Here is a 26,671-nt window from a genome sequence, read left to right on the forward strand (position 1 = left end):
AAGTGTCAGAAGACAAAGTGACTGCAGAATTGACAATCTCTGGCTGTCCTTTGGATTTTTCTCCTCACAGCTCACTCAATAAAATTCATGACTTGCCGACAGCGATAGTGCGAAGAAAGAGATGGACACACTGACCAGAAAGAGACGGACTGAGCCGTGAGAAGTTTTGCAAGTTGCAAAAACTTTTTCATATAAAAAACCATGAATAAATGACCCCAGCATATTAAAATATTATGCATTTTCACCCCCGGTTTTTTATTTTTTTTTTTGTGGCACTGCATTAAGTATAATGCTGATCATCAATGTTTTTTAATGCTTAGTATCTGGGACTCACCTGAATAATCAGCCAAATGACAGTCATAAACCACTGAAAAGGAAAAACGGTGGATAAAAGTCGTGACAAAGTAAAATTTAAAACTTTTAGTTAGAGATGGGATCCATTCTTATTCAAATTTTAAGTAAACTTAAACATGTTATAAATAGATCGAAAATATTTAAATTTTAGTATTCTTATTTTTAGATAATGACATATTTAAAAAAAAATATATATAATCTTTAACGATGATTATAATTATTTATTACATCTATGATTTGTTGTTTGTTAGTTATCTTAAATAAGGGTTTGTTAATTTATAAAAATACTTGCAGTGTTAAATTTAAAATATATAGTTGGTGGTGAGGTTTTAATATGATAGGTCCCTTAAATTAGAATTATCAATAAAACTTGGAAAAGTTATAAAATTAATGGGTCGAAAATATTTTTAAATACGTATTGAGATATACAAATAATAAACATATTATCTTAAGCGATAATTATAGTTCATTATTTTTATCTATAAGATTCTATTAGTTTTTTTAATTAGAGTAAATTACTTATTATAACAAAGTCGGTCTCCTGCCGTTTTTGTTTTTCTCCAAGCTGTCGTCCCACATACATATATTCTTTTTTCTGTTCGAATATTTTTCCTGTGACCCATCGATCAAATAGTCCATCAGTCAGTCGACGAGGTTAGTTGAGTGAAGTTTTGGCTTTGGCCCGGGACATTAGTCAAAATGTTAACTAAACATGGCTTCAATTGCTTAACTGCTGCTGACAGCGGTTAGTCGAGGGAGTTCGGTGGAAAAGGGGCACAGGAGCTGCATTTACCCATGATTGAATTGGTTGAAAAAGAAAAAGGGCGCACGAAGCGTTTATAAATCATCGGATTAAAATATAAAAAAAGGCAAAGCCGCCTGCTCACATTTATTGGCATTAGCCTCGAAGTTGTCGACATCCGTGGCCAGCTCATTAATCTTAGTTAGCCCCGGCTGCTATATACTCTATATAGTCTATATATTTATACAAACATATAAAGGGCCCCCAACCACCTGACCTTAACCCCTTGGTGCCTTGCTGGCAGTCATGGCATCGCTTAACCCACCACCCTCGGCGCTCGAGAGACTCTCGCTCACAACTTTACACAATTTTAATTCATTTTAATTTGTTGCCTGTTTATCTTTGTGACTGAGCTTCACAGCCTGGTTAAAGGACCCTCCGCCTGCGTGTCCTTCACTCTTTAAGTTGGCTTAAGCAGCTGTAAGCTTTTCACTTTCGTCGAGTACCTTACTACCACCCTCTCGCTCCCACCCACGGCCTGTTAATGGGGCCAGACAGAGAGGAAAAATCATTTTTTAAATCAGCCCGAAAAATGATTTCTCAGCTAGCTGCTGCTGATGTGAATCAAAAGTTTTAAAGCCAATGAGTGGAAAACAATTTTGTCCAGTTTTAAAATATTTTTCATTTTGGTTTGAAACTAAAATATATAAAAAAACAAAAATAATAGTATTTAAAAAGAAACATTTTTTAGTCAAATTACGGTACACATTTTTTTTTGGAAAATATTGTTGAACAAAAGTATATTTTTACTGAAAAAAAATCTATAAATTGGCTTTAATTAGTAATCCAATTGCTTTTATAAAAAAAAAACCCAAGCTTTTATTCATTGAAAGCTAAAAAAGACCCGAAAACAAACAAAATTCAAGGTGAAAAGAAAAGAAAATAAAAGGAAATAAACTATATAAGTAATTGCTGTTTGTGTTGGCGGCACGTGTCCTGCGCAAGTTGGCCATCAATCAAACCATCAAAGTGGCTAATCAATTGAAGCTGGCCAAAGTCAAGGACTCCTCACCGAGTCACTAAGGCCAAACAAAAAAGAAATCAAACAAACAAAATGGACATTAAAAGCAACACAATTTTCTAGTTCATTCAACTCAATCATTTTAATGAGTGTTTTTCCAGTGGTCTTACTTGAATTTATGGATATTAAAGATGCTCCCATTTTCCGCTTCCAAATTTCTGCTTATCAACTCCCACAGATTGCAATTGTTTCGCAACTGGGAATAACTTTATCACTAAATTGGTTACCAAAATCGCCTCCCTGTCTGGCCATATTTTTGCTTCCTTTTTTTCTATACTTTTTGGCAATTTTCCATTTGGGTTTTTGGGTTGCTTTTATTTTATTTGATTTTATTTTTGTTCATTTCCAGGGCTTATCATTTGTGTGGGGCTCAGGAAAAAATCCACAAGCCGGGGCGGGGAAAATCCTATAACAGAGGCTACTGCAATTTTTTTTTTGTAATTATTTGTGGTCAGAGAGCCACCCGTTTGTATCCTCCTTTATCGCGGCTAAACAATGCCGCCTCTTTCATTTCTAACCCCGCCCTTCTATTCGCTTTTCCGACTTTTCCTCTGCATTGGCAATATATTTTCTATTTTTAAGACTTATCTGCTTTTGTCTTTATGCCCGCCAAGATAGACCATGGGTTAATGGAATGGGTATATCGGACTAAATAAAAGTTATGAAGTCCTTGAACAAAAAGTACTCAAAAACCAAACATTAAAATACTATATTTTGAAACTACTTACCTAACTATTTAATAGTATAAACTTTCGGCTGCAGTGTATAATAAATAAATGTTATAATATTATTATAAGTTTTTTTTTTATTATATAAACTTAAACTCATCTAAACTTTTTACATGGTATTTTTATATGGTATTTAAAAAGTTACACAGATTTTAAATTATTTAAACCCTTTAGTTTAAAGAAGAAAAGTAAATAAGACAGATATAAAAATGGTTTCAGATACTTTAAGGGATTTCCAATTCCTTAAAATAATTAGTTAGTCAATATTGTCATTTAATTTGCAATTTCGGGCAAAACATTAAACTTCAGTCCTACGAAAAACGCTCGATTACCCCCTTTTGCTGTTTGCACATTTTTCGATTTCCATTAAACTTAAGTTTATCGCTTGGAGGTCATCGGGCGAGTCGACTCCCCGGAGAACTTCTGTTGACTTTTCTTATCCCCGCGTCATCGTTTGCGGGGCATTAGCGGCACATATGTATGCTCTCCACATATCAAAACCCTCCTTTGTTTCTATTGGCTTTGTAGTTTGGGTTTTGGGGTTTGGGTTCGGGCTCGGTTTGGATATATGTATTTTATGGTTATGTTCGCATATTGAAGGCCATAAAAACGGGCCAAGGAACACTAAACTAGAATAGAGAAATTGTCCTTTGTCAAGGCAATTTACATTCCATTTTCGCTTAGTTTGTTGCGACAAATTAAAGCAGGGGGCTTAAACGATATTAATCCGACAGTCAATTCATATTCAATTGAAGCCCTTTTTTCCCCATCCCCATCGATTGCTCATTTGCCTTCGGACCGGATTTTCGCACTTCTATGTGTCATTTGGACCTGGAGGTTGGGGGATTGTGAGGATAACCCCGGGGATCTGGGTCCAACTCATTTATCCACACAGATATATGGAATCCCCCGACCATCCCACTTGAATGGCTCAAATGCCACTTGAAGCGAAAAAGGCGAATCGAATCGAAATGCGTATGCGACCAGTGGTGCCAATTTGTCTATATTCCAACAGAACTGTCTCCAATTAAGGCTTGTTGTCTTGAATATATTTAAATATTTTTTAACTTACAAAAAAAATAATAAGAATATTTAAAAATTGAATCATGATAATTACTTAATCTTTAATCGATACCTACCGATATATCGATAAAAGTGATTTCAACCCTAGGAACCCTATAAAATCATATTTTAAAAAATCATCAAACATATAATAATATTTGATAATATTATTTTCCATATAAATCCTAAATAGTTTTTAATGTATTTAGCTGACAACACTAGCTGTGACACATGCGGCCAATTTTCATCTGCTCTCCTTCAGCTCATCAGAAAAATATGGAGAAAGGGCTTGAGTAGTCGCTTTGATTATTCAAATATATATATGTATAGAGGGGTTCGAATGATTCGATTAGTCCAGACTACAGACTACCGACTCCATACTGTGTTCGAAATGTGAGAGCATAAAAAATAATGATACAGCCGATGAAGGGCCTGATTTTCTGGGTTCTACTCGTTTTTCTGATGACAAGGCCAGAAATATTTTGTTACCTTTGTGTTATTAGGTAGAGCCATAAAACCTGAAAAGCACCTCAGCGAAAATTGAATTTTAGTTGCAGGAAAGAGGGCATAAAATCCGATTAAATGCCCATGCACTTTATAAATTATTTCGTGAAAATTAAAATTCTAGTACGCAAAATTAATAGGCATTAATAATTTATATATTTCGGCAATGAAAGTTGATACATTAAGTGTAGATTTTATCACATTGAAGTTAGAAAGGCAAAATATAAGTACGTTCTCTTTTATTGAGTTTCCTTAAAAAATCTAATGCAACGTAAACAAAAATTTTACTTTTAAGGAAAACATTTTTGTCTTCGCCATTTATGTGTGTGCGTCGTGTTTTGACTTTTTCCCTCTTGGGCAAAAATTTGTATGGGCAATTGCATTTTGTCACTTTTTCGTCAGGCGTAAATATTTTGTTAAATATATTGAAAGCTTCCCCAAAACATCCTCACAAAGTGGGCCAAAAGGTTAAAGTAAGCCGGAACGATGGGGTCTAAAAGCGTTATCAATGGGAGCAACTTGCAAGTGAGCAAACAAAGACCGAGAAATTTTAATAATATTAGAGCTGGAAGGAGGGCGAAAAATTGAGGACGGGGTGACTGGCATAAAAACTTGAGCACACAGAAAACAAGACTTGTTTTTCAAATCATTGCTTGTATATTTTATTTCCAGTAAAACATTTTGAGCAAGCTTTTTTGCATCTAAATATTTTCTAACTTTTTTAAAGAGAACATCCAAAACTACACTTTTAGAGCCTATAAAAGATAAAGTATAACTCGGACTATCGGGCCTCAATTTTAAAGTAATAAATATAGTTGTGTTTTAATGTTGTTAATTATAAGACAACGTTATGGCACATCTTAAAAACGTGTTTAATTTTTTCCTTAATTTTTTTAAAATTTTCTGACAGTGTAAAATCGTGTGTGCGGCAGCTGCCACGCCCCTGCACTTTATGCGACCTTCATTATTGTCCTGCTTGCTCGGACTCAACTTGTACGTGCACTCATATCTCACAGCTGCCACATTTTATTCTAATCATGAGGGGGTCCTGTGCCAGGATATGGGATAATTCACAGAAAGACGTGTGCAAGTCATTCGACGGACATGGCCAAAACACACATTTTTAGGCAATTCTACGCATATTTGGCCAAGACAACTTTGCCCATAGCTCGTTCGTTTGCTTTGTTTGAGTGGCTTTTGCATAAGTCGAGATTGTACATTATGAATTTGCCGCCTAATTGAAGTAACGACTTACGAGATACGTCATCAAAAACGCAGCAAAAGCCCAAGAAAACAAATACAATTGTCGAAATAGTAGAAGTTTTATGAAAGAAACTTTGTTTATTATAAAAAAAATAAACTAGAATATTACAAAAGAGCATATCCCTCGTTTTGTTATCTCTTTTAAATGTTGTAATCCCAAAAATGGCATATTGTACATTAAAAAATGATTTCTTAAGCTATTTTATTTTAAGAATAAACCTTTAGTAAGTGGATTTCACTATCACTTTAAAAGCTGTCTAAAAGTAAGCAGTATAAAAATACTCTGGGTCCTTCTTGAATCCATAAAAAAGTGTTGCATACTTTTTCACTATAAAGGATTTAAGACCCCTAGAGATGGTAATAGCATAGTCTTGTTACTATTTTTTTGGCCATAGCTGTGCGAACACGCAGCAAATTGCCATTTCATTTGCATCTGTTGATGGAATTTTGCGGTTGCAGCCGCCCACTCTCTCTCTATTCTAATGAGCTGCACACTCGTTGCCATAGCCACAAAATGCGGCCAAGATTGTTGCTACACATGAAGATATATGTATATATGCACACCCCCACATGGCCACAGAGGCAGCTACATCGGTTAATTGTGGCTTATTTTCGCTTAACTCCACACACCCATGCATTTGAGAATTTCATAATAATATTTGATATTATTGCGGTTGCATTTTAATGGCGAAAACCATAGAGACAAATCGGACTTCTTGGCAGTAAAACTACTGATGAGCTGGGGGGATTTTCAACTTAAGTCTTGGCAAATTTTCCGCTCAATAATTGTATGATTATGAAAGAGCTACTTAAAAATACAGTCGTGTTCAACATATTGGTATAAGCAATAAATTTAAAAATATAAATACTTGCCAATATTCAAATTTAATTAAGTATTATGTATTTTAATAAAAAGTACTGTGGAATGTAATTTAAGAAGGTAATATTTCAAGGCCACTGTGTTTTTTTCACGAATAAATGTGCACCCATCCACGCCTTGATAATTCCAATTCATTAAACAATATTGTTTAATTTTTATTGAAAGGGTATGACAGGAATACTGTTCGTTTTCATTGAAACGAAGAAAATCGAAATGAATTTCCCGGACTTTTCGCTCGGCCAATTTCAAAGAAAACTGCAATGACAACGAGCACAAATGGCTGTCATAACTGTCAATAAAAACATAAGCGAAAACAACATAAACAACAAGCTGCCAACAACAAAATAACAAACAATGGGCGGGCAAAAACAACAACCATGTGCCTTTTGGATAATAAAACTCATAAAAATCAAGCAGCGACAAACAAAGCCAAGGAAAATGTTAACGATAATATTGCCCCCAAGAAAAAGACTGACAATGTGATAAACCAAAAATGAGTATCCGAATTTTTATGCCGAAAATCGTAAAAAAAGTAAAAGATTAAACTCGCTGCTTAATTGTGATTTGTTTTTATTCCAAAGGAAGAATTTACTTATATTTATAATACCTTAGGTTGCAATGTAAAATCTAGATATTGTATAGTATTTATTTAAAATATATGTAGGTTTGTATATTCAAAACGAAAATATCTTTAAAGTGTTTTCGTAATTTATAGCAATATTCCCTTTTAGCACCACAATTTGCGAGGTTCATTTAGTGAACCTATACACACACACATGTTTGCCCACATTCGATTTGGTATTTAAACAAGGCCATTACTCATTTACCAGACTCCATTTTCCACCACCCCATTTTCCATTTCCACATTCACCACCGTTACCACCGAACTATTGATGGTTTCCACCCGTTTTCCACCATCAATTATGATTGGCAAATGCTACGCGTTATTAAACGGAAATCAATTTTTCACGAAATTCATCTGCGATCTGGTAAATGTTTGATTGGCCGCGTTTATGAATAAATAAATAGGTTATAATTGTGGAAATTGTTTGATTTTTGATTACAGATACACGTTTCTCATTTGGTGCCTGGAATCACGAACTTCGAATTAAAAGCTGAGTGCGGAAAACTAAACTAATTTTTCCTGGTAAGACTTTCTTGGATTCCATTCTTGGCCCCCAGCACACTTAACACGGCGAAAAACAAGGGAATTAAGCTGGAAATGTAGGAAAATCAGGCAGCGGGAAAATGAGGGAAAATCCCGGTTGAGATGGGAGACAAAGCCAAGAGGCATTTTATGGTTATCCTGCCTCCTGTCGCAAAGGTGTAAAACTTTGAACATGAAATGACATGCCGATTAAATTAATGTTCCTAACTGCGAAGAAGGGCGCAAAGTAAGAAAGAGACGGGTAGTTGGAGGCAGAAAGAGAGGGCTCATAAAGCGGCCCTGGGAACCATGAAAAAATATCATAAAAATAACCAGAAAGCATAAGATTCAGGCTACGGACAAGAAATATCCTAATTTATACACAAATATTAACGTATCTGTAGCGAAATAAGGGAAGCAAAAAGATGATAAATGCCATGATAGGTTGAGTAACTTATAAATGACAAAATATACAATACAAAGCTTGTCTTTTTAATTATTTATGCATAACTTTTTCTAAAATATCCAATAAATGGACATCTTAAAAAAATTACTCATAGGATCTTGACATCAAAAATTAAAGAAATTAAATTAAATCCAGCCAAACCCTAAAATATTCCCCATTTGGGGTACAAACTTTAATCTTTAATGACAATCCCTTGAAATCTTTGTATATGTTTATCTGGTAGAATATGAGAGAGTCTGGCCAAAGGGTCCATTGACACCTGCGGCCTGCATCAGTGCGAGAAAGAGAGGGAGGTAGGTCGGCGGAAAGAGAGGGGCATACAGACGCCACATGGCGACATCATTAGAGAGGGACACCATGTGCACCATATAATCACAATAAATGACAATGGCCGACAACCTGGAGCCCCTGCTCTGAAATCGGGAGACGGTGTAAGCTGATATTTTCATTTAATCATGCCCGAATGACGTTGACCCCTTGAGCCTTATTCGATGACAAGGTCAAAAAATGGCATGTTAAAGGCTTTGGCTCTTTTTCCAGCCACATTTACAGAAATCGTCAAAAAATTTTAAATTTTATAAATTTTATTAAACCATATATGCATATTAAATTTGCTTAAATTTCTGTAAATTACCAAAAATAAAAATAGAAACTTAAGCTTAAAAAATGTCTTCTATATTTAATATATATATTAAATAAAACATACCATCACTTTTTAAAATTGAACTGAACTTTTTTGGTGAAAAAAAGGGTTCAAATTTTTGTCAAAAATACAAAATTCAGTTTTTTGTCAAAAATGCGAAATTTTTTTCGGTTTTTACATCGTAGCTCATCCAAATTAAGGCGTACAGCTAAAAGACCGACTGTTTTGAACAGCTTGCTTAAAATGCTAACGATCCTCATCATTCTTAGGAAAATTTATTTTTTGACCAATTTTCTCATTTTTTGCATCACTTTTTTTCGAAAAATGGCAAAAAATGAAAAATTTTCAGGTTAGAATGCCAATAGATTGGAAATTAAGCAACGAGCTCAACGAGGTATGACATTCCTTATTCTGACAAATACTTTTGTTTTGGCAGCCAAAAAACTGAATTTTTATGTCGAAAAAAAGGGTTCAAATTTTTGTCAAAAATACAAAATTCAGTTTTTTGTCAAAAATGCGAAATTTTTTTCGGTTTTTACATCGTAGCTCATCCAAATTAAGGCGTACAGCTAAAAGACCGACTGTTTTGAACAGCTTGCTTAAAATGCTAACGATCCTCATCATTCTTAGGAAAATTTATTTTTTGACCAATTTTCTCATTTTTTGAAGGGGTTGCATCACTTTTTTTCGAAAAATGGCAAAAAATGAAAAATTTTCAGGTTAGAATGCCAATAGATTGGAAATTAAGCAACAAGCTCAACGAGGTGTGACATTCCTCAATCTGACTTATATTTTTGTTATGGCAGCCAAAAAACCGAATATTTTTGACGAAAAAAAGGGTTTACATTTTTGTCAAAAATGCAAAATTTAGATTTTTGCCAAAAATGCGAAATTTTTTTTCGCTTTTTCCATCGTAGCTCAGCCAAATTAAGGCGTACAGCTAAAAGACCGACTGTTTTGAACAGCTTGCTTAAAATGCTAACGATCCTCATCATTCTTAGGAAAATTTATTTTTTGACCAATTTTCTCATTTTTTGAAGGGGTTGCATCACTTTTTTTCGAAAAATGGCAAAAAATGAAAAATTTTCAGGTTAGAATGCCAATCGATTGGAAATTAAACACCGAGCTCAACGAGGTATGACATTCCTCATTCTGACTTATACTTTTGTTAAAGCAGCCAAAAAACTGAATTTTTATGTCAAAAAAAGGGTTCAAATTTTTGTCAAAAATACAAAACTCAGATTTTTGTCAAAAATGCGAATTTTTTTTTCGCTTTTTCCATCGTAGCTCAGCCAAATTTAGGCGTACAGCTAAAAGACCGACTGTTTTAAACAGCTTGCTTAAAATGCTAACGATCCTCATCATTCTTAGGAAAATATATTTTTTGACCAATTTTCTCATTTTTTTTCGAAAAATGGCAAAAAATTAAAAATTTTCAGGTTAGAATGCCAATAGATTGGAAATTAAGCAACAAGCTCAACGAGGTGTGACATTCCTCAATCTGACTTATATTTTTGTTATGGCAGCCAAAAAACCGAATATTTTTGACGAAAAAAAGGGTTTACATTTTTGTCAAAAATGCAAAATTTAGATTTTTGCCAAAAATGCGAAATTTTTTTTCGCTTTTTCCATCGTAGCTCAGCCAAATTAAGGCGTACAGCTAAAAGACCGACTGTTTTGAACAGCTTGCTTAAAATGCTAACGATCCTCATCATTCTTAGGAAAATTTATTTTTTGACCAATTTTCTCATTTTTTGAAGGGGTTGCATCACTTTTTTTCGAAAAATGGCAAAAAATGAAAAATTTTCAGGTTAGAATGCCAATCGATTGGAAATTAAACACCGAGCTCAACGAGGTATGACATTCCTCATTCTGACTTATACTTTTGTTAAAGCAGCCAAAAAACTGAATTTTTATGTCAGAAAAAGGGTTCAAATTTTTGTCAAAAATACAAAACTCAGATTTTTGTCAAAAATGCGAATTTTTTTTTCGCTTTTTCCATCGTAGCTCAGCCAAATTTAGGCGTACAGCTAAAAGACCGACTGTTTTAAACAGCTTGCTTAAAATGCTAACGATCCTCATCATTCTTAGGAAAATATATTTTTTGACCAATTTTCTCATTTTTTTTCGAAAAATGGCAAAAAATGAAAAATTTTCAGGTTAGAATGCCAATCGATTGGAAATTAAACACCGAGCTCAACGAGGTATGACATTCCTCATTCTGACTTATACTTTTGTTAAAGCAGCCAAAAAACTGAATTTTTATGTCAAAAAAAGGGTTCAAATTTTTGTCAAAAATACAAAACTCAGATTTTTGTCAAAAATGCGAATTTTTTTTTCGCTTTTTCCATCGTAGCTCAGCCAAATTTAGGCGTACAGCTAAAAGACCGACTGTTTTAAACAGCTTGCTTAAAATGCTAACGATCCTCATCATTCTTAGGAAAATATATTTTTTGACCAATTTTCTCATTTTTTGAAGGGGTTGCATCACTTTTTTTCGAAAAATGGCAAAAAATGAAAAATTTTCAGGTTAGAATGCCAATCGATTGGAAATTAAACACCGAGCTCAACGAGGTATGACATTCCTTATTCTGACAAATACTTTTGTTTTGGCAGCCAAAAAACTGAATTTTTATGTCGAAAAAAAGGGTTCAAATTTTTGTCAAAAATACAAAACTCAGATTTTTGTCAAAAATGCGAATTTTTTTTTCGCTTTTTCCATCGTAGCTCATCCAAACTAAGGCGTACAGCTAAAAGACCGACTGTTTTGAACAACTTGCTTAAAATGCTAACGATCCTCATCATTCTTAGGAAAATTTATTTTTTGACCAATTTTCTCATTTTTTGAAGGGGTTTCATCACTTTTTTTCGAAAAATGGTAAAAAATGAAAAATTTTCAGGTTAGAATGCCAATCGATTGGAAATTATACAACGAGCTCAACGAGGTATGACATTCGTCATTCTGACTTATACTTTTGTTATAGCAGCCAAAAAACTGAACTTTTATGTCGAAAAAAAGGGTTCAAATTTTTGTCAAAAATACAAAACTCAGATTTTTGTCAAAAATGCGAATTTTTTTTCGCTTTTTCCATCGTAGCTCAGCCAAGTTAAGGCGTACAGCTAAAAGACCGACTGTTTTAAACAGCTTGCTTAAAATGCTAACGATCCTCATCATTCTTAGGAAAATTTATTTTTTGACCAATTTTCTCATTTTTTGAAGGGGTTGCATCACTTTTTTTTTTCGAAAAATGGCAAAAAATGAAAAATTTTAAGGTTAGAATGCCAATCGATTGGAAATTAAGCATTAAGCATTCAATTCAGTCAATTAATCAAAATCTAAGCTATTCTAAAATGGGCATTATAAAAAATTATTTACAATTAAATAATAATAATAAAAATGAACAAGTAAACCCACCTATTTATAACAAATATATCCACTTAATACAAAAAATTAGAAACCTTAAGGAAAACTGTGTTAAATATTTTAAATGTATATTTAATCAAACACCCATGCTTGCAAATATGCGATAGCTTAAATTATAAAAATAAATTAAAATTGTCAAAGTGCAAGTATCAAATGGCAATTATAAATACTTATATAAATGACATAACTGAACTTATGGAAATATGATGCTAAACGGGAAACATAGTTGTTTGTATGTGAAACATTATCAAGGGTTTCGACCCAAAATCCAACCAGTTAAATCCTAGATTTTAGGCGTCATAACAAGCAGCTTTTTGGGGAGAGAACAAGCCAGACATCCGTCAAATAGAAATATCAAAACAAATTACATTTGGCCCCACCGCAGAAATTGCAATCAACACAGGAATTGCATATGAAATGGTGACCTTCCGCCATGTTTTCCACCCCCTAAAAACCCAACATCCATCAACATTTCTCAACCACGAATTTTCGCCACATTTTTCCAGCAACTTTACAACGTTGTGTTTGGCTTTTTAATACTTTTTTCAGTTCAAGCCAAAAGCTGTTCAAATAGTTGGGCAGTTCAACGAGCGTTGCCTCATTTATGTCAACATTAAAACCAAATTGCGTTTACTCGAGTTTTAATTTCAGTCAAATTCCATTTCAGCAATAAAAGGTGGAGCGTTGCACCTATACACACATTTGAAAATTTAAAATTTAAAATTTAAATTTAAAATTAAAAGTGATAACGTTTTATATTCGTAGGTATTTAATTTTTGAATTAAATAGAAGAAATCTTCTTTTTTATATAATATTTTTTGACGCAGTAAAATGTTCCGAAAATATTTAGACATTTCAACATTTTCCCCTGGCCTTAGAAAAGGGATATAGTTTATATTTAATTTTTTAATAAATGAGAAGAAATCAAATTTTACTCAATATTTTTTTATGTGTTCAATCTCTTGGTTCAGTTATAACGCAGTAATAAATTGTACAAATATTTAGATATTTCTACATTTTTTCTGGCTTTAGAAAAGGAATAAAGTTTTATATTTTATTTACCTTTTCAATAAATAGAAGAATTCCTATTTTTAATCTTTTTTTAAGTGTGCAATCTTTTTGATCCGTTTTGACGGAGTAATAAGTTGTGAAAATATTTATATATTTGCACATTTTTGTCTGGCTTTAGAAAGGGAATGAAGTTCTATATTTGCATTTCATTTTTGAAAGTGTACAATCTTTGAGTTCCTTTTTGACGCAGAAAAAAGTTGTAAAAATATTTAGATATTTCCACATTTTTCCATGGCTTTAGAAAAGGAATAAAGTTTCATATTTGTATTTAATTTTTTAATAAATAGAAGAATCCCTTTTTTTAATATTTCTTTAAGTGTTCAATCTTTTATTTCCGTTCTGACGCAGTAATAAGTTGTGAAAATATTTAGATATTTCCACATTTTCCCCTGGCGAAGATTCCTTTCAGCAAAGAACACACACACACAATAAATCCAATGCCAGGGTCAAAACCTTTCATCGCGGATTACGGAATATAAATAGAAGGAATGAAAGAAATCCACATTTATAACCAAGAGCGAAAGAACTCAGCTGGCATTCTTTGAGCGGATACTAATATAAAATGTTAAAAATATTCAAAGCTGTCTGGCGAGGATACCCGTTTCATAGATATATATATATATAACTCATTGAAGGCGGACAGGGATTCACTTTAATTAAAAACTCAATGTATAAATACATACATTCTGATATATATGGAAATCAGGGTGTTTGTGTGCGTTTGGCTGTGGAATTCCCCGATCGAAACCAAAAGCGTTCCCTCCTTGGATTTCGGATAAAGGAAAGGAATTTTCCTAAATAAACTTGGCCACCGAAGGGACCAAACTTGTTGATGGTGGTGGAATTTCGTCCTTTTTGCATTTTGGCAGGACAACAGCTGTTGCAGCTCCGTTTCTCTACTATATTTCTCTATTATTTAATGAAAGCGCATGAAAAATTAAACACAAATACTTGGGCATGTGCGACAAGTGGCTGAGAGGAAAATTGGATAAAGGAAAGCCATTAGCAGCAAGAAGGGAAAATGCGCATGGAGTTGTAGGGCTGTGCGGGAAAAGCATTTAGTTCACCCGTTTAAATATGCAAATGGATACTCGAAAACTATTTTATTCACACACGCACACATTCCGCCCAGTTTCCCGGAAGAGAACTTCTTATTTTTCTATATTTTGTGTATGTTTCTCATTGTTGGCCTAGAACCCGCCCTCAGCAGGCTCTTTAGTGTTATGTGCTGTTTACGAGGTCATAAAAGAAGGGAGAACCGAGATGGGTGGGGGCAGCGGGAAAAGCGCTTGGGGAAAATGGGAAAAGTCCTAAATGTCCTGGACTTAAGCACGTCGATGCAACGCTTACTCTTCAAAAAGTATGGCAGTTTAGCTAGAAATTTTGAAAATCGTTTTATATTTTATGTAACATATAACAAGATAACCCAATAAAAATAGTATTTAATTAATGTGTTGAATAACAAATTAGAATTTGTTATTTTCCTGAGTCCCTTTTATATAGGGAAAATATCTATATAAATAAAAGAATTACTAAAATAAAATTAAGTGCATTTTTTTATATTTTCAATTAATGGCATTAATAATCAACTGAAAAATAAAACTAATTAAAACCAACACAATTTAACAAGTAATGGTATTCAACAAATGGTTAATACAACCTCTTTTAGTTAGTTGTTCTCTTGAAGTCTGTTTCCTTTATCCTTTTTAAAAACTACAAAGAACAGGATTATTACAACCTATTCTTTCTATTTGAGTTTAAACCTATTCACACATTTAATTTGTGGATAAATAAGAAATAATACCTCAAAAATGTGACGTTAAGTCCTGATCCTGCTGTTGTCATGTCCTCGATGATTGCTGTGAGTCCAAAAAAGAGATTTCCCGCTTTGAATTGTATACCCAAGGGCCGGTGAAGTGATGAGGAGTGGAGGGGGGAGACCTTCTGTCTGACATGGCAAAAGCATTTGTACTGACACGAAAAAAAGAAAGCCCACGCAGACGACAGACAGTAGAAAAAAAATGATGACAACGGAAGGGGAACCCTCGAACATGGACATTCCACATGAACGCCATCGACATCATCGACAAGCTCTGACCAATAAGCCGCCTAGACCGGTTTCTAACCGTAACTGAACCCGGCTCAAATCATGTCAACTTAGGCCACGAATGCGAGGAGCCGCCCGCATGTTTTGATACCCTGGAAAAGGGGGATATAAGCAGGATTAAAAAGAAGTCCATGGATTTGTGATACAAATCGTACATTTTTAATAATCCGAAAACAAATTTTAAGAAATTTAAAAGCAATTTAGGAAAAATAACATTTAGGTGCCTAAAAGTATGCAACAATATATTTTAAGCTCAGAAGTAAAAGGATTTCCTTCAGAAAGACAACAATTCTTATTTACTGCATTCTTTGAGGCACATAAGATGACATTTCATGAGATTTTAAGACCCTAGTGATTTACTTAAACAGATATACAGATAAAATGCTACATAATATGTTAAGAAAATCATAAGCAAAATTAAATCTGGGAAAAATATTCAGTCTTTCAAAGAACCTCTTAGCCAAGGTATCTAAGTCTTCGTTTCCGGTCGCTAACCGTTCGTTGATTTTTTGCAATCCTTTTGCCCTACGCCCCTGTATTTGGCCATTCCCAGTTCGCATATTTGCACAGGAAACGGAAAACGGAAACTGTTCTGTCCTGTCTGCCCGGGGATGTTATAGAGGCTATTTTGAGAAGGTCCTGAATCTGGGTATCTGGGGTTATGGAGCACTGCGATTGTGGGGCTCGAGGGTCAGGGGGCACTTTCCTTTGGAGCAGCGGAAATTATTTGCCTTCTTATTCGCCTGGCCAAAGGTCTCGGAATCTTTTTGATTTTTGCATTTCAATAAGAGACTTCCCTCATTTATTATTTAAGCTTCGTTTATTTTTTTTTGGCTGCTTATCATAATTGGATATATAAGTTCACGTCCACTGATTTATTCATTTTGTGTGTGAATCATTCAAGGTGATAAACGCACCTTAAGCTGAATGAAAAATTGTTTCAAAGTTGGAAAAACCATTTATAAACTTGTAATATTTAAATTAATTGAACCGATCAAAGGGAATTTTATATAAAGCCTGGAAATGTGTAATAAAATTGGAAAATAAGTTAAATATCTGTTGATAAGTAGAAACAAAACAAAGAAATATTTAGAGCAATGCAATTAAGAAAAACGGAATATTTTTTGCCATTTCATAATATGGCAACCAGATACTGTCAACTTTATTCGGCTTTTCATCGAATACTTTTCGTTCTGATTCTTTGATGTTGACTCTTTTAATTTGCTTTGATATAAAATTACGGTTTATACTGCCATAACCTTAACCCAAAAAAATATCCATCGCCTTGTGTATTTTGTTCTTAAAGTTTATCTTCAGCATTAAGTAAATAACAGACCAGAACAATTTAGTCGGAGCAAATAAGAGACATTTAATTGTGTCCTCGCATGTGTGTATTTGTTCGTCTCTTTAACTTTCTCCCTCCACGATTTTCTGTTCGTTTTTATTGATGACCCAAATGGGTCATTGGTTCCTTACTTCTGCTATCTTCAATTCGACCGGGATAAAAGTGGCAATGGGTGATTGTAGGGCCATAATGATAACGTGTCTTGCGTGTAAAAACAAGGGGCACAAATTAAAAAGGTCGTCTGTAAGCCATCCATCCAAACGTATCTACAAATCCAATTGCTATATACAAAATATGGGCAATATTATCTGCAATGGGGGAGACATAGGGCAAGCCTTATTAAAAAGCTTTCAGCCAAAACAAAAGGCGGAAAAATCGTTGCCTCTCCTGTAATTTTCCAATGAAACAAAGTGTGAAATTGTGCCTTTATTCATTATATATATATATATATATGTATGTATATATATACAGTAGGGCTTGACTTATATATAGAACATATATCCGCAAAGCTGGCCATTTGGCGTAGACCAGGAAGGCGGGTCGTTTTGGCCTCGCTTTACCTCGCCTCGCTTATTGTAAAATTGAAATTGAAAACAAACACTCGGAGGCACAGTGGGTCAGAAAAAAATTACTGCCAAAATATACTCTTAATTTTCATTATGTTCCGGGTCGCCAGTATTCGTTATTACTTTTAAAAATATGTTTTTAAATAAATATTATGCTATATTAACAACTCACATGGCTTTCAAATTTAGTTACATAAATTGAAAAAATAAAAATAAGTGACTTTTCTTAATTTCCTATTATTAAAAATGTTGTAATTAATTAAATTAAACTTTTTCTTCTGTTTTTTTAAATATTTAAGATTTTATTGTTTGAAAAGCGCACTGTTAAATAATTATTCTGTTATAGAATATAAACAATATAATAAATATTTTTTTATTTTAATAACTCGATTGCTTATATATTTCATGTGTAATAATGTTATTACGTTATTGTTAATATTTCTATCTTCATTAATATGTTATTTATCTTATTTGATCATTTTTGCCGTTCTAACTTATTTAATTAAAAATACCAAAGTTATGCGGTTTTCGTTGAGGTCACTGTGCTGAGTTACGTTGAACCAAAAAGACAGATGAGTCTGTGCTGTGGGTAGGGGGAGGGGGGCTCAGTCAGGTGCGGCATTTCCGGGGGCTTGTGTAGAGGGGGGGGGTTGCCTGGGTTGCCAAGAAAAGAGCGCCCCTGGCCGACTTTTGACTTGTGTTTTTGCAGCTGCTCAGTGTGCGAGTGTGTAGGTGTAACGCCTACCCCTCGCCACCCACTTTCCATAACCACACCCACTTCCTTACCACCCACTCCACCCACCGCCGTCCAACGCAATTTTCAACATTTTCTAGTGCGTTGGAAAATGTATATGCGTTGACAAGTTGAGAGCAAGGCCCACGAACTGGGAAAGGTGGTAACACTCAGCAGGGAGACACATCACGCTGAGTCTACACTGGAAAAATTACCACAATACTTTATTAATATGTTTTTTAATTTATATTAATTTATATTTTTTAACTTCAAACTGATTTTTATATTGCGCATTTATTTTTTAGGCCATCCTGAATTTTTTTGAATTTTACACACTCAATCTATTAAATGAATGGGCTACTTTTTAACATTGGTGCAAGCTTTAAACATTTTTTTACTTAAGGCTTAAAGCACCTTAAATGACCTATGTTATAATGGAAAAAAACTTTAAAATTAATGCTAATACAAAATAAATTTTTAGAAATATTTTAATGTATTTTAAATAGTCCTTAATTTCTCGCACCTTTTTTTTAGGTGCAACTAAACTTAAAAACAGTAATATTACATTTTTGTATACAAATTTTCTTAGACAATAAAAACTGTTTAATTATTGAGTTATAATTTAAATGTTAGTTAATGTTTTAAATACTATTTTATTTAAATCGAGTTAAAATATTTAAAATGTTGATATAATTGATATTAACATTTGTTTGATATTCTTTTTTTTTAAGTGACACCTAATTACATAGTAAAAATACACCCAAAAATGGGAAAACCACCACATACAAAACTTTTACTTTTGGCAAAATAGTTTTGGTTTCATATTTCACATATTTTCAGGCGGGTAGCATTGATTTCACAATGTCACACAAGTTAAAACAGGGTTTTTCCAGGCAGCATTTTGTCAAAAACTTTTGTGTCATCCGAAAAAGTTTAGACCACTCACATTTAACCCCTTCAACATACATAATCGTAAGTTCAATCAGCTTGATTGGACATCACCTAGTTGAGAATTGGCTCTAAGTTCATCTCTTTTCAATCTTCCTTTCTCCCCTATTCTCCCGCTTTTCCCCTGCTTTTCCCCTGCCCATTTCCCTAATATCTTTCTCCCCCTCAACTTATGAACTTCATGTCGTATGCGTAATGTTAATATGCATAGAACTACAAAGTTTTTAAAGCTGCTAAGTGTTTGTTGGTAAGAGCGATGAAGTGTGGTTCAGATGGGGATGGAAAATAAAAGGAAGGGGGTGGAAAATGGGGGGAATAGAGGGGTCAGCAGTTGGGCAGGGGAAAGTGGGCGAAGAAAGTAAAACTTTAGCATTTCGTGGGCGACATCAATGTGGCCACAAAATTGTGTGGCGCCAAAGTCAGGGGACCAGAACTAAGAACTGAAATTGCACTACTCAGAGAAAAACTCAATAAGAAGAATATAAAGGTCTTTTTTATAAGGATAATATCTATTTCTATTCATAATACTTAACAAATATTTTTATAATATTATACAAAACATTTCAATGATTAAAACATATATTAGGCAAAGAAATTTTCAAAACTTAAATAAAAATAAATATATAAATAATATTTCTGTGATTGATTTTACTTTAAATATATATTAAATATAACGTTTTATAAAGAGTTTAATTTGATTTAGTTTGCCTCAAGAAATGTGACCCACACTTATTTTTTAAAGGTCAACATTTTAAAAATTGCTTATCTATTTTTGAATCAAATTGTTTTCTGTGGAAAGGGCAGAGTTCTAAAAAAAAGCGCCGCCTTTGGCCTCCGTTTGTTTGTTATTTCCGTTGGCCACTTGCTCGAAAAAGTACATTGTCCAATCGAAACCAGAAAAACCGCATCCCCATTTTCACCCCGCATTTTTCTCTGCTCGTTTAGTTGCCATTTGATTTGTAACATTTAAGTGGGCAGACACAAAAAAAAACTTTTCCAATATAGCGGCACAATAGCCCCACAACTCCCACCCAATTTCCAAACATTTCCCCCGGTTTTTCCCGCCTTTTTCCCCCATTCCCCTTTAACAGGTAACCGCAAAACTGTCAGCAGACAGAAAACTTTTCCATCTCCGCCTTTTTCGTAGTTGTCCGGTAAAGTTTTTCCGTGTTTTTCTCGTCTCCGCCGCAATTGATTGAGTGTTGAGAACGTCATCAAACGTTCAACTGCAGGTCAAGAAAAAAAATTCGGCCTTTGATTTATTTTTTGAAATTTTCCGTTTTGACACCGACCACTTTTTTCACCGTTTTCAGTCAAATAAAAAAAAAAGAGTAATATCGAGGAGATTTTATAGGTTTACAAGTAAAATAAAAGGTTAAATGATCTACTTAATTCATAAAATAAGTCCTTCAAGTTGCCTAACACTTACATTAAAATAAAATAAAAAAATTCCGAAATATTATTTTCCTACTTTAACCCATGGGAAATAATTCCATCCGACGAATGTGACTTTTGACATTGTCCGAAAGTTAATTTTCCAATTTCTAGTCACCGCACCTGCCCACCAGAATGAAAAGAAATACGCAAAAAGAGGACAATGGTCGAAAAAATACATCTTAGTTGTGTTGGCGTTTAACAATCAAAACTCCTTGCACGTTTTCGCCTTTTGAACACATTTTTGTCTTCGCCTGTTATATATTTTTTCCTTTTTTTGGCCATTTTATCTTGACATTTTGTGGCCCATTGTTCGGTCAAAAGGAGAAAGTAGTGGAGAACAGGGAACAATGGCAGGAACAAATTAAAATGCAGGCCAAAACCTAAGCTGCATGTGATGACATTTCTGGCAGGACATGTTCAGGATTTCCAGACAACGGATGACGAAAGACAGACGAGACTCCTCACGAGGGAATTGCGAGTGAGCCAAGGAAATAGTAGTGGAAACAGCACAAAAAAAAAAAACAAAAAAAAGGCATGGAAAATCAAATAAGTTCGCCACTGCACTCGGAAATACATTAAAAATAGAACACCCTGCCATCCTCGTTGCAGAACCAATTTTACTGAGCGATTTTGAGGCGGAAAATTCCCCCGTGGAGTTGTCTACGCCAATGCAAAGGTCAAATTGATTAGGAACTCTGGGAGATGTATTTTTGGGAGACACGTTTAAAAATGAATGAACAGATATGAGCTATATGCATCTTTAATAACTACATATTAAAATACCTTATCTTGAATTATAACATAATGTGTTACCTTTTTTTTAAGCTGCGGAATGCTTAAAAAAATTAATTAAAGGTATTTAAGAACATCCATCAAAATTTATTTTTAATTTAAAAAAAATAAACGAAATAAAATATAAATTAATTTTTACCACATTTTAAAGACGGGTGTATTACAATTTTAATTTATTTTTAATGTATATTTTTTGTTTAAGTAGTTACATCATTCATTACATCAAAGATACATCACTCGCGTTAGGAAATGTATTATGTGTTTTGTCAAAGGATAAACTTAAGGCACTTAAAGCAGTCAATCAATGTACTACTTATGTCTGCAAGATAGTTGACCACACTCTACAAATCGCATCACTATAAAAGCCACAATTGGCCCATCTTGTGCGGATTGAAGGCCGTCGATTAACCGAAATGCAACCAATTGAAATGCCACCCAATAAATGGAATCCTTTTTTATGGACCCCGGCCACTCAATATGAATAAGCTACATAAAAAATCCGGCCATGGAGACCGCGGGATATTGCGAAGATGACGATAACTGCAAAAAAGGATATATATACTATATATATGGAGTAAAAATCAAAAGGAAGAAGACCACCGCATCTATTCATCCAGACATTCACGCACGACTGGGCACACACGACAACCCTGGAACCGGGGGGCAGGGCTGCAGGGCAACCCTGGCACGAACTTTGATTTCCCCCATTGCTCTCGCTCTCCGTTTCCCCACTTTTCCTGCAACTTTTTCGATTCTGTTTGCCAGCGAAAGTGACTTTTCCTCAAAGCCTCGCCAGCAAAATTTAGTCAGAGAAAAGGACACGTTCTCATCGCCACTAACTTTTGCAAGACGAGTGCTCAACTTGGTTGCCAAAAAAATCTATTTCTGCTTTTTGTAGTACTTAGGCCAAATGTGACCAAATTACATTTTAACTATATATAATACCAACCTTATCAAAAACTCAGTCATTACTTACCTATAGTGATTTTGTTTTTAACTTTTTATAAAATCTCGTTTGCTTAAGATTTTAAAATCAAATACCTATTAATATATCACTTTTTTTTCAACATATATTTTAAAACTTATATTTTTTTTTTCAAACAAATATCTTTAAATATAAATATATTTTATAATGAATTTTTAAATTAAAACAACATATTATATTTTATGTCTGTATAAATTATCTCAGAATAATTATCCAACTTTTTACTTACTTTTTTTAGGTATTTTTTTCTAACAAATTATCCTAATTAATACAGCTTGTAAGGAATTTTTTAATTATAACGAAATATCCCTAAATATTAATATTTTATGTCTGAATAAATCATCACAGAATAATTTCCCAACTAGCATCCCCAATGGAGAGGGTTCATGGCCATCAAGTTGATCCCCAATTGCCGATGGCTTTATGGTTTTATGACAAAAGTCATCTCCCATATCCATATCCATACTGAAACCGTGAAAATGCGAAAAGCAGATGGAAGTGGGCAACTTTGAGGACCTCAACGACTCTTTATCACAACAATTAGGCAAAGTGCTTTGCAAATTTGTGCACTTTTATAGGGACTATCGCCCATGGTGGCCATGCGGCGCATATGGCTGTATAGCTCTGTATGGCTGTATGGCTGCCATTATGAATGGACTCGGCCACTCGACCACCCGCTTTTCCGCCCGCTTTTCCAGGCGCTTTTCCCAACATGCTCACATGGGGGGTGGGTGTGCTTTTGGTTGGCGGGTGTTTGTGCTGCGCTTTAACCAATTAGGAAATTACTTGTGTAAAGTGTTTGCCACAACAGCAGTAAAACAAATACAAATAGGAACTTTTCCCTTTTCCACCGGGAAAACGACAACGAAATACCCGGGAAAACACTGGTCTAAAACCCCTGGGCTTAAAGTTCAACCGACGATCATTAGCCATGTTGCTGGCTTCGAGAGACTTTTCGTCTCCCCGAAAATCAATGGAAGTACTTCAAACTTTCAGCCAGTTGAAAACAAGAACTAATAAAAAAATGAAAAAACGGGTTAATATATATGTATAAGTCAACGAATCTGCAAAACTATTGAGCTCACTTGGCCGCAGGGATTTCGAGATTTTAAATGCCAGAGCAATAAGGCTAATTAAAGTAGTTCACAGCTTAAGTTTTGCAACAAAGTTTTTGCCAAGATATCGAACTTTATAAGTGATTTAGACATTAGTCAAGTGAAATTCTCAAAAGTTATAAAAGAAACTTAGAGGAAACATAAGCAGTACAGGCAAAAAAAATATTCAGAACTTGTGTTATAAATTTAAAAAGTCACTTTACTTTTCAAGTGTTATTAATCATGCACTTTTTCTTATTCATTTAATTTTTTGTTATTACATTTTTAAAATTAAGTTGTCTTATTTTGCCCTTTAACTTTAATTATTATTTTATTTATATAGTTTATTTATTGGTTTTGGCTTAGTTTTTTAGATTTCTTTTAATGCACCTTCTTTCCATATTTAATAGTTTCAGCCATTATAAGGTTTTTAATTTATATTGCTCTCTCTGTTTTTAATTATCCCGATTTTATTAATCACTCTATTTTCCAAACTTTCCCCTTGTAATTTAACAGCCACTGTAACTTTAACCCACTCAACACAAACTTAAAGTTGCGTTTTAAAGACGAAGATGGAAAACCAAAATCAAAACCAGCGAAACCAACGACCGTTGGGAATTTGTTGCCATAGCCGGGAAGCAGATTAAGTTTTTTAATTAATTCTTTCTAGCATGGGTGGTGGTTTCTGGTTTTCCGACGGGGGTATTGGCGGGTGTTGTATTCGCCTTTAAAGTCAATTAGTTTCATAAATCCGCGTTGACACATATTTGATTAAAAAGTTGTGCCCCGCCAAACCTAAAACCATGCCAGTGGTGAAAAAAGATAGACTAATGGGAGCAGAAAACGATGGCACTAATGAAATGTATATACAAAATTAGTATTTAATATCCTAGAGACAAAAGTTTCCTTAAATCAAAAAAAACTTTGCAGCAGGCATAGAAATGGTAAATGTTTCTAGAAAATGCTGGGGACTCGTAAATCTGTTGTTAATGAGTTGTTGAATTACGAAAATAAAAATTTCTATAATATAGAAATACGTTACCTATGTATATTTTGAGTGAAGTTTTTCGTGAACTATAGTTTTTTAGTATTGTTATTATTTTTAGTTTAAATAAAATATATCATTTTATAAAGTGAAAGTATCAGTTGATTTGTGATAGCAAACCAAGGCTACGATGGTCGTTAAAAATCTGATTAATAATAAGAAAATATTTCCACTAACTGAAAAATCAGATTTCTCTTTTCGGTTATGTAAAATTTAATTACGGACAGCATAACCAAATCAAATTATATAATCTGTTTGATTGGGCTATATATTGAGTGGGTGTTTGTGTGCCAGCCTCGAATTGTTCTATTATTTTAATGAATTCGGTGGTTTCATATTACGGCTATCTGAGCGTTGGACTTTAATTCGTAATTACATTTTTGTGGCTTTTCACCGTTGACCATTCCGTAGGCAATTTGACTGAATTATCCTTTTGACAGTCAGCTGGCAAATAAAGCCGGGAGTTTCCCTTATACTTTCTGCTTAAATTAAATACGGGCAATAACAACGATATCAAGCATACGCACCGATAGCCCACCCTTACACAGAAGCTTTTCCTGCAATTTTCCCAGCCTTTTCCTGCCTTTTCCTGCCTTTTCCAGCTCTTTACCAGCTATGCAAATAGCTCGATGACAAACATATTTAATTTATACACACTGCACTGCACAAGCGCTATTTTCCTCTAAATGGAAAATTGTTTGAAGGGCGAGGGAAATGAGCAGTGCGTGGAAAATATATATATATATATATATATATACCTATATTCAATATGGAGGGCAAACTACGGTAGGTAATGTCAATAGAAGTGATAGTATCTGGCATTTTATTGGCTTTATCAGAACAGTCAAAAGTTGAGTGCATAATATTGGTTAAAGATTTTTTTTCATTTATTGTGCAACGGCATTTTAATAAACATTTTTAATGACCGCTTTTTAATGCCATTGTACTGTGTGTTATATTATATATCAACCAAAAAAATAAATAATTGTATGATATTAATTTCAATATTCAATTTACAATTAAATATATTTTATTTTAAGTATTATCATATAAAATTCCTTAATAAATACTACTATTCGATATAATAATTGAAATATATCGCTTCATAACTTTTGTGTTAATAATATTCTGTTTTTTCATTCAACTTGTTTGTTATCCTAAATTACAATTGTGTTATATATGGTTATATATATCTTATACCAACTTAATTAAATAAATACTTCTAGACTATTAATAATATTTAATTTTAACATATATACTTGCTAATGCCTCTGTAATGTCGTTTTTTTAAAATCAAATCAAAGAGGCTATTTCATGATTAAGATAAATACTTGAATAACCCAAGGAACTTACCTACTTTTCGATAGTATACTCTATAGATACCGCCACATAACTTTTTTGAAAATAATATTCTGTTATTCAACTCAACTTGTTTGTTATCCTGAAGTGTACTAAACACATTTGCCAAAAGAAAACAAACAAAATGATGTGATTCATGTGCGTTACTCATACGCGGCGTTTACTGCTCTACAAACTCACCTTTTTTATGTTTATTTTTCAATTTATAACTTGGCCTGCTTCATCCGCTCCTTTTGCCGAAAGTTAATTAATTATTAATATTTAATTTAGAGCAGATGTTTCCTGTGTTTGGCTTCTAATTTAATGATGATGTTATTGTTTTTGGCTGCCTTCAGATGTTTTTGCTTGGCTGGCTTTTATGATTCGCACTCGGGCCATAAAAACGCAATTAGATTGAACGCCACGTACATAAAAGCCACATGAGCGAGTTCCCCCTTTTTACTTCTAATTGAAATCAAGGCAATGATCATGGGCCCCCCAAAATAATTGACTAAAACTGGAATTGCTTTTCGGCCGAAGGGAATTTGCATTTGTGGTGGACGAAACCAGTGTGCAAAATCCCATGGCCGAGCAATACTCATTTGGGGGATGTCAGATGGTTTGGGGGACATGCAGATAACAATGCCGCGTATACGCAGTCTGCGCATCGGTGCGTATACGTAATCTCCGAGAACCAGCAGTCCAATATTCTGCTCTGTGGAATGATTGACTGCCTGCCCACAATCGTTCGTCACTAAACTACACAGAGAACAATCGGTTTCTTAATGTATTCCAGTTTAGGTCTTGTAATAATTGTACTCATATTTTTTTAAACTTGATTTTAAACAAAAAGTTGCTGAGAAGTCACAAAACATTATTATGAAAGCTTTAAGAATATTATATATCATTTCATTTC

General features: G+C 33.8%; 1 protein-coding gene across 2 annotated transcripts in view; it reads left to right on the forward strand.

Moving 5' to 3' along the window:
* AstA-R1 (allatostatin A receptor 1) overlaps positions 1-26,671 on the forward strand; it is a 113,837-nt gene that overhangs the window by 55,691 nt on the left and 31,475 nt on the right. Inside the window, exon 2 of one of the 2 annotated variants that reach the window (XM_017086594.4) lies at positions 7,681-7,761. The exons of the other annotated variant lie outside the window; for it this stretch is intronic. The gene's annotated coding sequence lies outside the window, so the exon portion shown is untranslated. The remainder of the gene's footprint in view (positions 1-7,680; positions 7,762-26,671) is intronic. 2 annotated transcript variants of the gene reach the window in all.

This window comes from Drosophila suzukii, chromosome X (genome assembly GCF_043229965.1).
Source record: "Drosophila suzukii chromosome X, CBGP_Dsuzu_IsoJpt1.0, whole genome shotgun sequence".
Classification (NCBI taxonomy): Eukaryota; Metazoa; Arthropoda; class Insecta; order Diptera; family Drosophilidae; genus Drosophila; species Drosophila suzukii.